Source organism: Dama dama, chromosome 31 (genome assembly GCF_033118175.1).
Source record: "Dama dama isolate Ldn47 chromosome 31, ASM3311817v1, whole genome shotgun sequence".
NCBI lineage: Eukaryota > Metazoa > Chordata > Mammalia > Artiodactyla > Cervidae > Dama > Dama dama.
In genome coordinates, this window is record NC_083711.1 from 31,644,254 (window position 1) to 31,660,629 (window position 16,376).

Genomic DNA, 16,376 nt, shown 5'->3' on the forward strand with positions numbered 1-16,376 from the left:
ATCCTCACCCCTCTGGGAAGAATGGATCTGTTTGGGGAAGTCAGGATTTTGTAGTCCTAGATCCATTTATGCATGCATCTACCTAGCACGAGTCACATTTTCCTATTTCTTTATCTCTGTCTTTGGTGGTTACTTGTGTGTCGGTTTTTCTCATTTACAAAGTGAAGTCTTGAATCACCCACACATTGTCTTATTCATCTTTGTGTCCCCACAACTTGGAGATTTCTCTTTTACCTCCTCAATTGACTCTTTGAGGCATTCATATTTGTGAGCCATTGGCTTATATCTTAAAGTTAAAATCAAAACTCCTAAAAGTAATTATTAACCCGAGTTAGTAGAAACATTATTGTTTTTATTTTCATTTATTTTTATTAGTTGGAGGCTAATTACTTTACAATATTGTAGTGGGTTTTGTCATACATTGACATGAATCAGCCATGGATTTACATGTATTCCCCATCCCGATCCCCGCTCCCACCTCCCTCTCCACCCGATTCCTCTGGGTCTTCCCAGTGCACCAGGCCCGAGCACTTGTCTTATGCGTCCAGCCTGGGCTGGTGATCTGTTTCACCCTAGATAATATACACGTTTCGATGCTGTTCTCTCGAAACATCCCACCCTCGCCTTCTCCCACAGAGTCCAAAATTCTGTTCTGTATCCCCTAGGATGCTCATGGATATAGTTTTGACTGATTTTTCTCTTCCCCTATTTCTGAAACCACAACAATCAAGGAATGAAAGATAAAAGCAAAAGCTGGAATTAAGGTAGAATAAAAACAGGCTGAAACAACCATTTACATGAGGATGCCAATCAGAATGCTTTGTTTTCTGACAGCTTTTATGCCCTTCTTCTACCAGATGCCCGTGTTAAAATACAGCTCGGCTCAATACTGCAAGGACAGATCTGCTTTTTCCGAAAGGAAGGGTTCAGATGGTTATCCCACACAGGCAGCCTTTAGCATGTTACTACGTGTGAACAGGAGGTTACAGGGCTGGCAATCCCTCTGTGGCCTCCGAGCAGAGGTCACACTTGCCCGCACCTTCTAACGGGGATCAGGAATGTGAAGCAACATCATGGCCCAGGTTTTGGCCACATATTCATGGTCACTGCGGTGGTGGAAGTGAAGAAAGTCCTAGTGTTTTTCTCAGTTCTTTATTCATATCTGCGACAGAAGGAGTAAGGCGCCCAGACAAGATGCGGCTGTGGCAGACATTTCCCTTTTCTTTGGCTCTGTATTGTCACATTCTAGGCAGGCGACATTCATAGCACTGAGATCTTAGAAACACTTTGGAGTCATCATTATATTATTTCTCAGAATCATGAAGAAAGAATGATAGCTACCACTTATTAAGTACTTTTATTATCCAAGAACCAGACACACACAGACACAGAGGTCCCAGCTATGTAAGTAAACACACACGCATGCACATACACACACACACACACTCATCCATTTATTCAACAATATTTTGAGCAGCTAAAATATGCCAGGGTAATATTCTATACACACATATCAATTTGATGTTTATAACATTCTAGTATATCTTTATCTTTTTAAAGTTGAAAATTGAGATAGGAAACTGAGATGCAGAAAGATAAATACTTTCCAGTTAATTAAGAGCAGAGTCTGCTTTTAAATTCATATATGTCATGAAAATTCTCACTCTTTTACTTTCTGGTGTCACAAAAAGAAAACAATAATTTAACCCTGAAATTTCTAAAAGAGGAGTCAGATATATTAGTAAGGCAAGGGCACTGACGTTATGAAATTAACAATGGATTACGTCAGATTTCTAAAAAAGTAATCCCGCAGAGAGTTCCATGCACATATTTCTTCTTATTGTTGAGTTTCTTGATCAAAACTTCTATATCTGAAGAGTGAGAAATTTGTTATTGAATCTTTAGGCAAATATGCATTAAGATAATAACTTATCTCTACTATGTGATTTAAATGATAGATGCTTCCCCAAATGAACAAATCAGTCCATGCTAGGAGAGTGCCATGAAATAAATTTTATAATAAAATCTGAATCCACAATAATTGCTTCCTGAAATTCATTTTACCATTTTAATGTTAGATTTTTTTCCCTACTGATTTTTTCCCTCATCCTTTTGATGCCAAAATTCAGACAATAAAGTTGTATTTTATCACACCTTTAATTTTTGCTCCATAATATAAAAACTGCCAAATGTAACCCTTATACTCTTTTTGTTTCTGTATTTTCCTGAGACCATCACACAAAAAGATCTAAAAAATTATGCTAATGCAATACCTTCTACAAATATATAGCACAATTGTCTAATGCTTAAGAAGACTGTCAGTAAGATTCACTAGATACAACACAAATGCTACCAAGAGACTTATAATTGGAAACATGTGCATATTCCTCTTAATGGAGTAAAAAAAAAATTCCATAAAATAAAAGAGGCATGTTAATAATCAATTACATTAACACAAAATTCCACTCCCCCAATAGTTTGAAGCTTTATGCTTTCTGAATTTGCTTTTTTCAGACACAGCAGTCATCTTAGCAACTATTTTCAATTAAAAAATTCTCTTTGGAAAATGATCCATCTGTTTATTGAAACAATCCTTGGCAAAGCCAAGGAGGTCACTTTAGGTCAAAACCCATATCTAAGTTGGTTTAAGCTTAGGGTAACCTTAAGAGTGTGTTAAATCGGACTACTAGATATATAAAATGACATCACATACAGTTTTTTTAAAACTCCTAGGTTCTACATTCCTTGTGGAGAACTGGCTTTAAGGTTAAGGTCTGGGGAGAAAAAAAACCTATTGGAATGCAAAAGTGCATTTAACACTTGTTTATATTTCCACAACATTATTCCAGATTTAAGCTGTCAAACTAAGTTGATAACAAATGTTAAGTATAGAAATGTATACAGCAACCAGTCTACTGCCAAACCAGGCAAACAAAGAAGTCTTGTCAGAGGCTTACAAATTCCAAAGTTAAACTCAAGGTAATATTTTCAGGGCAAGGTTTGCTTTTTATCTCTTAATGGAATGATTTCTTTAAATGGTTGCACTTGCATAGCAGAGCAGCGTGGATACATTTTGCAGAGAGATTCTGCACAGGGATTCGTCCTCAAAACTAGCTCTTACAAATGTGATTATTGCCTGTAGGAACTGAAAGTTACCTTGAGAAATAGTACTTGGGATAGATACTTTAAAATTGAGTAACTTTCTACTGCTTGATGTGAGAAAAGTAATTTGCATCTTTGTTCTTTTTTGTTAAACAAGTGAATTCAAATGACCAATATATGTGAAACTCAATTCCCATTCATTAGGATCATATTTCTCTCATTTACTTTAATAGTCAATGAAAACATTATATGTATTAAAGAATATATTACATGACCAATATTCCAGACAAATATGTATGCCTGGTTTCTCCACACAAAGCGATTATAATTTGGTTTCAGATAAAATTCATCAGTCAATATGCAAAAAAAAAAAAACAAAAAACCAACAACAAGGTAATAAATAGGAGTGTCACAAAAGCACAATTAACTATTTGATGGAAGGCACCTTATATTATTTTCCTCTGGTGTCCAATACCTATTGTGGCAGTTAGCATAGAATTTGGAGGAAGGGAGAAAATCAAGACTATAATGAAAGATACCTAAGTTTTTAAGGCCAGAAAAGTTATTTACTGCATGAATGAGGAAATAATGAAATCTGTTTCCTTTTATGCAAATTCAGGATAGCAACACTTAATCAACACATAATATGTAAAATAAATTATATGTATATATTTCACCCCTTATGAAATATACAAAATTGTTCTTTTCCACTACCTACACCTCTTCTAGCATGTTGCATCAGACACTCAGTAAGTAATAGTTCTTTGAGAAGTTCTATGGAAAAAAATGTTTGATTTTTCAAAATGGAGGGCAATGCCAGAATGAAAAACAAACAAGAAAAAAACAGGAGTTTAAAAAATTTTAGAACTATATAAAGCAATCCAGGAAAGATACAAATAAAAATAATTTTTGGATTTTTCCTAATTTTTACTATTGTAATGATGAAAAAAAGTGAAAAGTATTAACTTTTAGCACAAACAGGAGTTTATAACCACATGTTTAAGTTTTTATTAAAAAATAACAATGAAAGTGAAAATGGGGAGTGCTTAGTGATCAGTTGCCATTAAGTTCAAAACCATCAAAATCATTAACCCAATGTTTTGCAAAATTTTCAGGTTAAAATTCCTCCCTTGTAGAAAACTAAACAATTATAGATAAAGATGTAAATAGAGCTGATATACATATAGATGTGAAAAGCAATAAAAATAACAACCCTAAAACACTGTATTTTGAAAACTGTTCTTTTGCTTCCTAATCTGCAACTCTTTAGTTATTTTTCAAGAAACAATCTATTTGTGAGGGGCTAGAATGTAGTCTTGGAGGAGGAAATGGTAACTCACTCCAGTATTCTTGCCAGGAGAATCCAATGGACAGAGGAGCCTGGTGGGCTACAGTCTGTGGGGTCTCAAAGAGTCAGGCACAACTGCTGAGACTTAGCACACATGCGTGCAGAATGCGCTCTACCAATACATCAACAAAGCCACAATTTTTATATGAGTATTTGATCCTCATAAACTAGTCTTTGTGATAAAGCCAACATTTGTCAAACCTCTCCAATTCTGCCAAATAATACTTTATCGATATGGAGAGAAAGAAAAAGCGTTTTTGTGTCTGGGGGTTCTTAACACAAAAGGCCCTTGAACTTTTATGAGGAAAATATATCTTTATTTTCAGTTAGCACTAACTAAATGTTAGCATTTTCTTCAATTATAAATGTACATAATTGTGGTGGACCATCTCTAAGATACCCCCCACCTTGTATTTATGGCTATGTAAACCTTCTCTTTAGTAGACTCTGGATCTAGTGGTTTCTTTCTGACAGATGAAAGACAGTAAAAGTAATGGGATGTGACTTTGGAGATTATGCTTAAAAAGACTGTGGCTTCCATCTTGCGTGTCCTTTCTTGCCCCCTCACTTGATTACTCTGAGGGAAGCCAGCTGCCCTGTTGTGAGCTGCTGTCTTAACAGGGTACTGATGTCTCTGGCCAACAGTCAGGGAGGGCCTGAGGCTCGTTATAGCCTCGTAAAGGAGCTTGCCAAAGACTCCTCCCAGTCAGATCCGGAGATGATTTCAGCCCCAGTCAACACCTTCAAAAGCCTTGTGAAAGACCCTGAAGCAGAGCCACTCAGCTAAGCTGTAGGTTTCTGACTCAGAGAAACTATAAGATAACAGATGTCTACTGTTTAAGCTTGGAGGCCATTTGTTATGCAGCAATAAATAACTATTACAGATTTTGGTACCTGGAAGTAGGTACTTAAAAACCTAGAGGTAGCTTTGGAACTAGGCATGTGTGGAAGAAGGAAGAATATTGAGGAGAGCATCTAAATTGCCTTGAACAGGATTTTAGTAGAAATAACAACTTTGAGAATGCTCCTGCTGAGGGTTCAAGAGGACCTGGGAAACATGCAATTGAAAACCGAAGGAAGGGGAATCTTTGTTACCTAGAGAACATAGGGACACTTACATGTGCCCCAAAACAGGGTGATCTTGGTAAGGAGATTTCTAAGCAGTCTTGAAGGTGTTACTTTTTTTGTGTGGCTTATAATAAAAAAATATGAAAGGAAAAAGATGAATTGAAGGAAAAACTGTTCTTAAAAAAAAAATGTGCCAGGACTTAAAAATTATCTCAGCCTCTCAAGATGGCAGTTAGAATAAACATTAAGAAATGGCTTCTGAGAAAAGGTCGGAGCCAGAACACTGACAGGAAAAGGTAGTCCAGAGATAAATACTCTACATGTGGAGAAACAGCCTTATTTCTAAACATTCTCTTCAATTCTGGCTCTAAGGGAAATTTGCAACTTTCCTGAAAATGTCCTTGTAACTCTCCCGAGATACAACTGTTTTCCCTTGCACACTCCTGGTATTGCTTGACACTAATGTGAGGTAGGTGTCCTCAAGTTTCCAGTCCATTCATTCTTCCAATTAAAACCCCCCTCTTTGATTACCGGGCCTTTAAATTCTACTATTACCATGCCATCTTAAAGCAGTTATCTACTGATTTTTGGTTACTCCTCCTCCTGCTTTGAAAACTTTTATATCTTTTAAAAAGTTTTAATATGATGTTGCTGCTGTTTAGCTGTTCAGTCATGTCTGACTTTGCAACCAGATGGACTGTAGCACAACCAGGCCTCCCTGTCCCTCACCATCTCCTGAAGTTTGCCCAAGTTCATGTCCATTGCATTCGTGATTCCATCCAGCCATCCAATCCTCTGATTCTCTCTTCTCCTTCTGCCCTCAATCTTTCCCAGCATCAGGGACTTTTCCAGTGAGTCAGCTGTTCACATCAGATAACCAAAATACTGGAGCTTCAGCTTCAGCATCACTCCTTCCAAAGAGTATTTCGGGTTGATTTCCCTTAAGATTGACTGGTTTGATCTCTTTACTGTCCAAGGGACTTTCAGGAGTCTTCTCCAGCACCACAGTTTGAAGACATTAGTTCTTTGGTGTTCTGCCTTCTTTACGGTCCAGCTTTCACAACCATACATGACCACTGGGAAGACGATAGCCTTGACTACATGGACCTTTGTCAGCAGAGTAATGTCTCTGCGTTTCAACACACTGTCCAGGTTTGTCATCGCTTTCCTGCCAAGAAGCGATCATCTGATTGCATGGCTGCAGTCACTATCCACAGTGATTTTAGAGTCCAAGAAGAGGAACTCTGTCACTACTTTCAACTTTTCCCCTTTAATTTGCCCTGAAGTAATGGGGCTGGATGCCATGATCTTAGATTTTTTTGTTAGTCTTAAGTCAGCTCTTTCACTCTCTTCCTTCACCCTCATCAAGAGGGTCTTTAGTACCTCTTTGCATTCTGCCATTAGAGTGGTATCATCCTCATATCTGAGATTGTTGATTTTTCTCCCACCTCTCTTGATTCCAGCTTGTAACTCTTCCAGCCTGGCATTTCTCATGATGTCCTCAGCATACGATTAAACTAATAGGGTGACAGCAGACAGACCTGCCATACTCCTCTCTCAATCTTGAACCAACCAGTTGTTCCATACAGGGTTCTAAGTGTTACTTCTTGACCCTTATACAGGTTTCTCAGGAGACAGTTAAGACGGTCTGGTGTTCCCCTCTCTTTAAACTGTTCCACAGTTTGTTGTGTTCCACACAGTCAAAGGCTTTAGCATAGTTGATTAAACAGAGGTAGATATTCTTCTGGAATTTCCATGCTTTCTCTATGATCCAGCATATGTTGGCAATTTGGTCTCTGGTTCCTCTGCCTTTTCTAAACCCAGATTGGACATCTGGAAGTTCTTGGTTTGGAAATGCTGAAGCCTAGCATGTAAGATTTTAAGCATGACCTTACTAACATCGGAGATGAGTGCAGTATCCGATGGTTCGAACATTCTTTAATACTACCTTTCTTGGAAATTGGGATGAGGATTGACCTTTAATATGATACTTAGTTTTAAACCATTCATTAATTTTAATTGAAGTACAGTTGATTTTCTATATTAGTTTCAAGTGTACAGTGTAGTGATTCAATATTTTATAAACTATACTACACTTAGAGTTGGGCTTCCCTGGTGGCTCAGATGGTAAAGAATCTGCCTGCAAAGTAGAAGACCCAGTTTCCATCCCTGGGTCAGGAAGATCCCCTGGAGAAGGCAATGACTACCCACTCCAGTGTTCTTGCCTGGGAAATCCTGTGGACAGAGGAGCCTTGTGGTCTACAGTCCATGGGGATGCAAAGAGTCAGACACGACTGAGCAACTACCATTAGCCTACACAGTTAAAGTTGCTATAAAATAATGGCTCTATTACCTTGTGCTTTACAGTATATCTTTATTTTATATATAGTCTTTTATATCTCATAAATCCATACTCTTATCTCCCCTGTTTTCTCTCTCTTAACTATTAATTTCTAGTCTGTTCTCTGTACCTGTGAGTCCATTTTTGTGTGTTATATTCACTTATTTGTTTTATTTTTCAAATTCCACATATAAATGATAGCATAGAGTATTTGTCTTTATCTGACTTATTTCACTCCACATAATCCTCTAGGACCATCCGTGTTGGTGCAAATGACAGACTTTCATTATTTTTATGGTTGAGTAATATTCCATTTAAATTTTTTAAAAAATAACTTTTACTATTCCTCTTAACCCATACCCTTCTTCCCCTTTCTATTTAATGTTTCTTCACTATCATTATTTCCTTGCATATTCCTTTGTACAGATCTTGAAATCCTTATCTTTTCTCTTTCACTTTATTTCTCTGATAAGAATCAGCCTCCAGTTAAGCCTTCCTCTCAGGCCACTGGGCTTCCCAGATGGCTCAGCGGTAAAGAATCCACCTGGAACGCAGGAGACACGGGTTCAATTCCTGGGTGAGGAAGAGTCCCTGGAGGAAGGCAAGGCAACCCACTCCAGTGTTCTTGCCTGGAGGATCTCATGGACAGAGGAGTCTGGTGGGGGCTACAGCCCACAGGGTTGCAAAGAGTTGGATATTACTGAAGCGACTTAGCATGCACGCATGCACTCAGCCCACTACCCACTCATCAGATTTCCTGCTTCAAGGAGATAACTGACTGATAGCCCCAGCTCTTGTCATTTATACATGTGTCTCTGAATTTGCAACAAGGACACAGTTTCTACAAGCTGCTCTCAGCCAATGCTGAAAATAGTGGCAACACCAATGCAGAACTTCTGCATAAAATTGATGAATTGATGAACTGATGAAATTGATGAATTTTATCCTGGCCAAAATATTTTACAACTGTACTGTAGCCTGAGAAACATCTTACCCCACCTTCCTTCTTACCCTCACTCCTTCACAAGGACAGACCTGCATTGTGGTCTGAAGACTCCCACCACATTATCTGGTACCCTCCTCTTTTTCTCTAATAGGTATTTCCCTTAACTATTCTCTGGGATATCCAATTCTATCTTGACACTAGAGTCTTATGGAACACCAGAATAACACAACTGGCATCCATGCAGCTGAACATGGCTGAAAAACAGTGCACAATATTGCTGACTGCCCCTATTTTAAATCATGACCATTAGTTTCACGTGACTTACTCACGTGATATGCATTTATGACATATTCATTCATTATTTATTATGTCCTTGAAAACTGAGATATTCAGTATGAAAGAAAGGAGATACAGCTATAACAGAAGAGACAAAGAAAAACTGTGGACCTGTGAATGTATCCTCACTTGGCCCACCAAAAAGGGTGGGAAAAAATGATTAATCAGTGACAATCCCTTGACCCAAGTTGTTGTTGTGAAATACGCTTTTCTGTTAAAAGAAGTCAGGGCTTTTTGGGAAAATGGCTCATATTAGGTCTAGGGCAGGAATGTTCAAGAAGAATCTGGAACATCTTAGTATGCCAGATAGCAAGGATGTTACCAAAGATTGCCAGGGTAATGACAATAGGTTTTGGCAACCAATTTAGAAAGACTCTATTGGCCAAAGATGAGACAAATTAATCTTGGATAAGGACAAGACTTTCAGTGGATTGATACTCATCAGATATTTTATCTTTAAATTCATCAATTCATGTTTATATTTAAAATCTAATTGTTATCCTCTGGGGATGACTATGAATCAATTCATTTTCTTAAAAACTAGTTAGAGAAAAGGAAAGGATCCAGCATTTGTCCTGTTTTTCCATATGAACTATGCTACTGGATGGCCAAATGATAGATGATGGTGGCTCTCTTCTTAAAATTATTCCAGCCAGTTAAGAATACAGAATTAAAATACTACCATTTTTGCATTTCATAAGGGAATTAATAAAGGGTGAAAAACAAACATAATGCACCTTTGTTTGCAAGACTTCAGGCTTACCAAATAAATATAATCTGAGTTTGCTCAATCTACTGGATCTAACTGCCGATTTACAGAAAATAAGAGCTCAGGGAAGCATACTGAGCTACAAAATGGAAAAGCTGACAGGTCTTGTGTTCCTCAACAGATAACCTGTAACCAAAAAAATGGATGGGAGAGAAACCTGTAGATTAGTTGAGCCCTAAAGGACATATTGTGTTTTTAAAAAAGTATTGCCAAGCTAAAGTGTCTAAAGATGCTTACTTGCATGATAAAATAATAAAGAAAAGCATGGAACTGATTACTATAAAAGCCAAAATAGTGGATATTTGGGGCTTGGAATGAGGCATTTGTGACTTGAATGGGGTACAGTCGAAGGGGCTTCTAAGATGCTTTGCAATGTACTATTTTTTGACATAGGTTAGACGGGTATTCTTGAAATTATTCACTAAGGTTTGCATTTATTTGTTTGGTTTACTGTCTACATTTTACTTTACAACAAAAGGCTAAGAATGCTATTCTGATACTTTTAATCAAATTATTTAAAAAAGAAGATACAGACTCACTTTGTGATGAGAACACTATCACTGCTCCATGATATTAAAAATACAAATGTGACTATAATTGCCAAAACATTCTTTTTTAACATAAAAAAATATTTCTCAGAATAAACTGCTATACCAAGTCTGATTTTATCAGTGAAAAATGCAAGCAGGAGGTTCCCACTTACCATCTTTTTTCTCTTTGTTCTTCTTTTTACCATAATAATGAGCTCTTAGAAGACACTTGAAACTCACAGATCACATTTGAAGAAATATCATTCAAGAAGATGTAAGGCAGAGACAATATTTTAGAGGAAGCCCTAGCATGCCTAGAAAACCTGTAATCATTCTCAGCAGATAACTGATTATTTGACTAGAATATATTTAAAGGAGAAGCTTTGCTCCAAAGTTGGATAAGTAAAGGTGGAATTCAAGCATGACAAAGAACAGTAAGTGGCAGGGGTCAGTAACAACTATAAAGCCTTTATGATTTCTTTAATATTGCCAGGAACCATATAAAAGGTTTCCAGAGCTGACTAGATATTATTGAAAAATAATTGTGTCTCCCTTGCTGTGAATTACAAGCCTTTTATATGTGGAAAAAATTTTGGTGGCCACACAAGGCAGGAAAATAAAATTAATTTTACTCCCAAACAGTCTGTGACACAACAGAGTTTTTCCAATTACAAAGATCTATCTCATGACCATGAGGAGTTAGCAAAGCATGTAATACTTATGTAAGAAAATGTTGATTATTCTGTTGTGAATAGTTACCTTAATGAGTGTTAAATAAACTCTTTATAAAAATGATATAAGGCAAATAGTACTCAGTCACAGAAGTAATATAAGTAAGTTATTCTGTAAGTTTCCCATAGGGACATTTTAAATCTTACAACTTAATGATGCTTTTTAAGTGGTGTTCTTTAAGAAATTAATTTCATAATTGCCACATAGAGTAGCAAAACTGTTCTGAATTGGATGACAGAAGGGGCTTCCCTGGTGGCTCAGATGGTAAAGAATCTGCCTGCAATGAGGGAGACCTGGGTTTGATCCGTGGGTTGGGAAGATCCCCTGGAGGAGGGCATGGCAACCCATTCCAGTATTCTTGCCTAGAGAATCCCCATGGACAGAGGAGCCTGGCAGGCTACAACCCAAGGAATTGTAAAGATTCAGACACGATTGAGTGACTAAGCATTGCACATCGTGGACAACAGCAGGCACAAGGTAAAATTCTGATTCCATCAATTACAAAACTATGTAACTTTGGGCAACTCATTCGACTTGTCTGGATCTCAGATCACTTTCCACACAATGAGAGCTGAACGACATATACCTGAGGTTCTTTCAAGCATGAGTGTTCTCAAGTTAATTAACACATGTAATTTCAGTTTGTTTTGGGGGCAAACTAAATTCCTTAAAGACTACATGACAAAGAGTTATAATTCCTGTGTTGGTTATCCATTGCTGTGTAACAAATTACCCTAAAAACTTAGCTGCTTCCTAAAAACAAGCATTTATCATCTTACACAATTTCTGAGGGGCAGTGGTTTAGCTGACTGGTACTGATTAAGGTCTCTCATGTGGTTGCCGTCAAGATGGTAGCTGAGGCTGCTGCCATCTGAAGGCTTAGCTGTGCTGGACGATACATTTCCAAGTTCACTTGCATGGCTGTCAAATGCGTGTGTGCTAAGTCGCTTCAGTTGTGTCCAATTCTTTGTGACTCTGTGGACTGTGGCCTGCCAGACTCCTCTCTCCATGGGGTTCTCCAGGCAAGAATACTGGAGTGGGTTGCCCTGCCCTCCTCCAGGGGATCTTCTGGACCCAGGCATCAAACCAGCATCTCTTATGTCTCCTGCATTGGCAAGTGGGTACTTTATCCCTAGCACCACCTGGGAAGCCCCGCAATTCTTCACTACCTGTTGATTTCCCTCTTTGGCTCCTTACTTTGAGGTCTCTCTCTAGAGCTGCTCACAATATGGACCCAGCTTCCCCCAGAGTGAGGGATTCAAGAACAGAAAGAATGTGTATGTGTGAGAAAGCACCCAAAATTGACAGCATAGTCTTTTATAAGCAAATATGTGAAGTGACATATCAACACGTCTGTCAAATGTTATTGGCCACATCGACCATCAAGGCTACGATGTGGGAGGGTGTGAAAACTGCAATGTATTGATCTTTGGAGGTAATTCTGGAGACTACCTGCCAAAGTGCCTCCACTCATTATATAATAATTAAGGCCCAGGTGCTCTCCCCCACCCTTCCTGCGCCCAGTTAGACAAACTTCTCACATGCTGAGTCATGTGGGCCCTGCTACGGACATTGCTGAAACATGATTCTTATCTGTATTCCTAGTCAACATAGGAAAATGTCTTTATTTTTGTATTTTTATCATTTATTTTAATTAGTTTTATTGATGTATAGTTGATTTACAATGTGATATTAGTTTTGGCTCTACAGCAAAGTGAATCAGTCATGTGTGGATACTGTATCCAGTGGATATATACAGAAGGCTCCCCAGGAGGAGTTAATGGTAAAGAACCTGCCTGTCAATGCAGGAGACATGAGAGATGTGAGACATGCAGGTTCAACCCCTGGGTCGGAAGATCCTCCGGAGGAGGACATGGCAACCCACTCCAGTATTCTTGTCTGGAGAATTCCACGGAGAGAGGAGCCTGGCAGGCTACAGTACATAGGATCTCAAAGAGTCAGACATGACCGAAGTGACTTATTATGCACATGCACACATATGTATGTATATATACATATACATATGAATATGGATACATTACATATATCCACTCTTTTTTGGATTATTTTCCTTTATAGATTATTACAGAGTATTGAGTAGAGCTCCCTGTATTATATAGGAGGTCCTTATTAGTTATCTATTTTACATTTAGTAGCATGTATATGTCAACCCAAATTTCCCAATTTATCCCTTCCCGTGTTACCCCCTTAGTAATTATACATTTGTTTTCGGCATCTGTGACTCTATTTCTGTTTTTGTAAATAAGTTCATTTATACAATTTAAAAAAAAAACTCTACATAGAAGTGATATCATGTGATATTTGTCTGATCAGTCTTTATTTTTAAAAGTATTTTAGCTTCTTTTTCAGCAAATAGCTTTACCTGTAAATTTATAAAATGTCAATATCTTCAGTTTCTCTTATATAGGCTGTTATTTTACTATACCTTCACTTTTTATAAATTTCCCTCAGAAAGTCTATTTCTACAGTTTAATTTCATCAGTGGTTCTACATCTATTCCTTCATAGTTCAGTCAGTTCAGTTTAGTCACTCAGTCGTGTCTGACTCTTTGCGATCCCATGGACTGAGCACGCCAGGCCTCCCTGTCCATCACCAACTCCCAGAGTTTACTGAAACTCATGTCCATTGAGTCGGTGATGCCATCCAACCATCTCATCCTCTGCCGTCCCCTTCTCTTCCTGCCTTCAATTTTTCCCAGCATCAGGGTCTTTTCAAATGAGTCAGCTCTTAGCTTCAGGTGGCCAAAGTATTGGAGATTCAGCTTTAGCATCAGTCCCTCCAATGAATATTCAGGACTGATTTCCTTTAGGATGGACTGGTTGGATCTCCTTGCAGTCCATGGGACTCTCAAGAGTCTTCTCCAACACCACAGTTCAAAAGCATCAGTGCTTTAGCACTCAGCTTTGTTTATAGTCCAACTCTCACATCCATACACGACTACTGGAAAAACCATAGCTTTGACTAGATGGACCTTTGTTGGCAAAGTAATGTCTCTGCTTTTTAATATGCTGTCTAGGTTTCTTCCAAGGAGCCTCATAGTTATGAATCATCAATTAACTTTTCTCTATCTAACATTCTCCATTTGCTCTCTTCTCTTGGTTTAAGTTATTTCCATGACTTTCTGTATACCTTGGGTGTGTGTGTGTGTGTGTGTGTGTGTGTGTGTGTGTGTGTGTGCACGTGCAAGCTTATTCATGTCCCACTCTTTCCAACCTCATGGACTGTAGCCCAGTGGCACCTCTGTCCATGAAATTTTCTAGGCAAGAATACTTGAGTGGGTTGCCATTTCCTACACCAGGGGATCTTCCTGACCCAGGGATCAAACCCAGATCTCTTGCATCTGCTGAATTGGCAGGCAGATTCTTTATCACTAGTGCCACCTAGGAAGCCTCTGTGTACCTTAGAGCCTCCTAATTCACTTCTGAACTTCCCATGGGATTGGTCTACACTTTTCTCTCATTGCCTTAACAACTCTCTCAATTCTGCAATCTAACTTCCTCACTGTTTTGAAATGGCCAGTGTCCCTATTTGCCTGATCTAATGACTATTCAAATCTACCCCAATTATTAAAGGGCCAGCTTCATTTTTCTTCTTAAAATTTCCTTCTTCCTATTATGATATATTCTTTCCTCTAAAATTTTAATATACCTAGGATTGTGCTTTTAGATATCTTTATTTCTCCATTTTTTATCTTATAGATATCACCTCAATGTATAAATAAGACAAATGCTTACTTTGGACCCTTTTCAGATATTAAAATTCTGTTAATTTATTAAAGGATATCTCTAAGTTAATTTACAACTAATATCCAAAATTCAACCAGAATTGAAATATATCCAGAACTTTATTTAGCAGATGCAGAGAGTGTCTGTTATTTTGATTAATAATATTTTCATTACTCAATGAATACAAATTTGCAGTCTTAAAGTATTTACCTATCATCTCTATCTATCTATCATTTTCCTCCTGTAGCCTGCAATTTCCACTGTGTAAAATTTAACATTTTGATGTATTTGAATTCCTGCCATCCCTTTCTTTCTCTTTATTTCTTTGTTTAAACTCAGCCCTCTTATTTCTCTCCTGCCCTTCGGGACCTTTCCATCATGGTCTTCAACTTCTTTCTTTTCATTCTTTTTCAGAGTGTTAGCTATCTGCAACCTCTCTATCTTAAATTAAGAACAAAAACTTAACATATCAATGAATACCTTCAATATCTGGCTTACGCCACCACCTAAACTTCATCTCAAGCTACTCTTTGCTTTTCCCTCTGCTAAGAAAGGAAATAAGTAGTTACTCAATAAACTTGGACTCTAGACTGTACTTGGATTCAATCCAGGTTCTGCAACTTAGCTGTGACTTTGAGCAAGTTTGTGAACCACTCTGTGCCTTTCTTAATCAGCAAATAATCCAATAACAATGGTGGCTAGTTAATGAATGAATTAGTATATGAACAGCTCCTGAGAAATAATAAGAGCTATGTTCGTTATTACTATTTGAACATATGCCTGCAATCATATTTTATTTTCTATTTAATTCTATATTTTTCTCCATTTCTTTTTTAATCTTTTACTGAATTCATTAAGTTTATTTTATCCCCCAACTTTTTCTTCAAATTGTTTGGAAGTTATTCAAGCTGTTTCTCTCTGTTTATTGGTTATCCTTATTATCATTCACTTACTACTTTTAAAAGATGCATATTTGATTGAACAAAGTTCTAAGTTATTAACCTTCTAAAAAGAGAAAGATCTTTTAACTGTTTCACTTTAATCACCACCCAATTTTCATATTACTGTTATGAAATGTGTTAGTACCAGTCTCATTTTACCAACACCAAAAATTTGTTGTTGTTGTTATCATTATTATTTGAAATTTTTTTGGAATACCAATATTTGTCCATGTAATTTCTTAATACAAATTCCTCCTTGAAGTCTTGGCCTTCAGTTTTCTTATAAGTAAAATTATCTTTTTTTTTTTTTTTTTGCAGTTCTTTCTGTAGATGACTAGGTGATAAACTATGTGTTCCCTAAAATCAGTTTTTATTTTACTGTTACACTTAAATAAAAAATTTTCTGGGTAGGGACATTTAGATTTATGCAATATTTTCAGTCAGCATGTTGACGATATTATTTCACTGTTTTCTGATATGCATTGTTGCTAATGAGATGTACATTGAAAGGATTTAA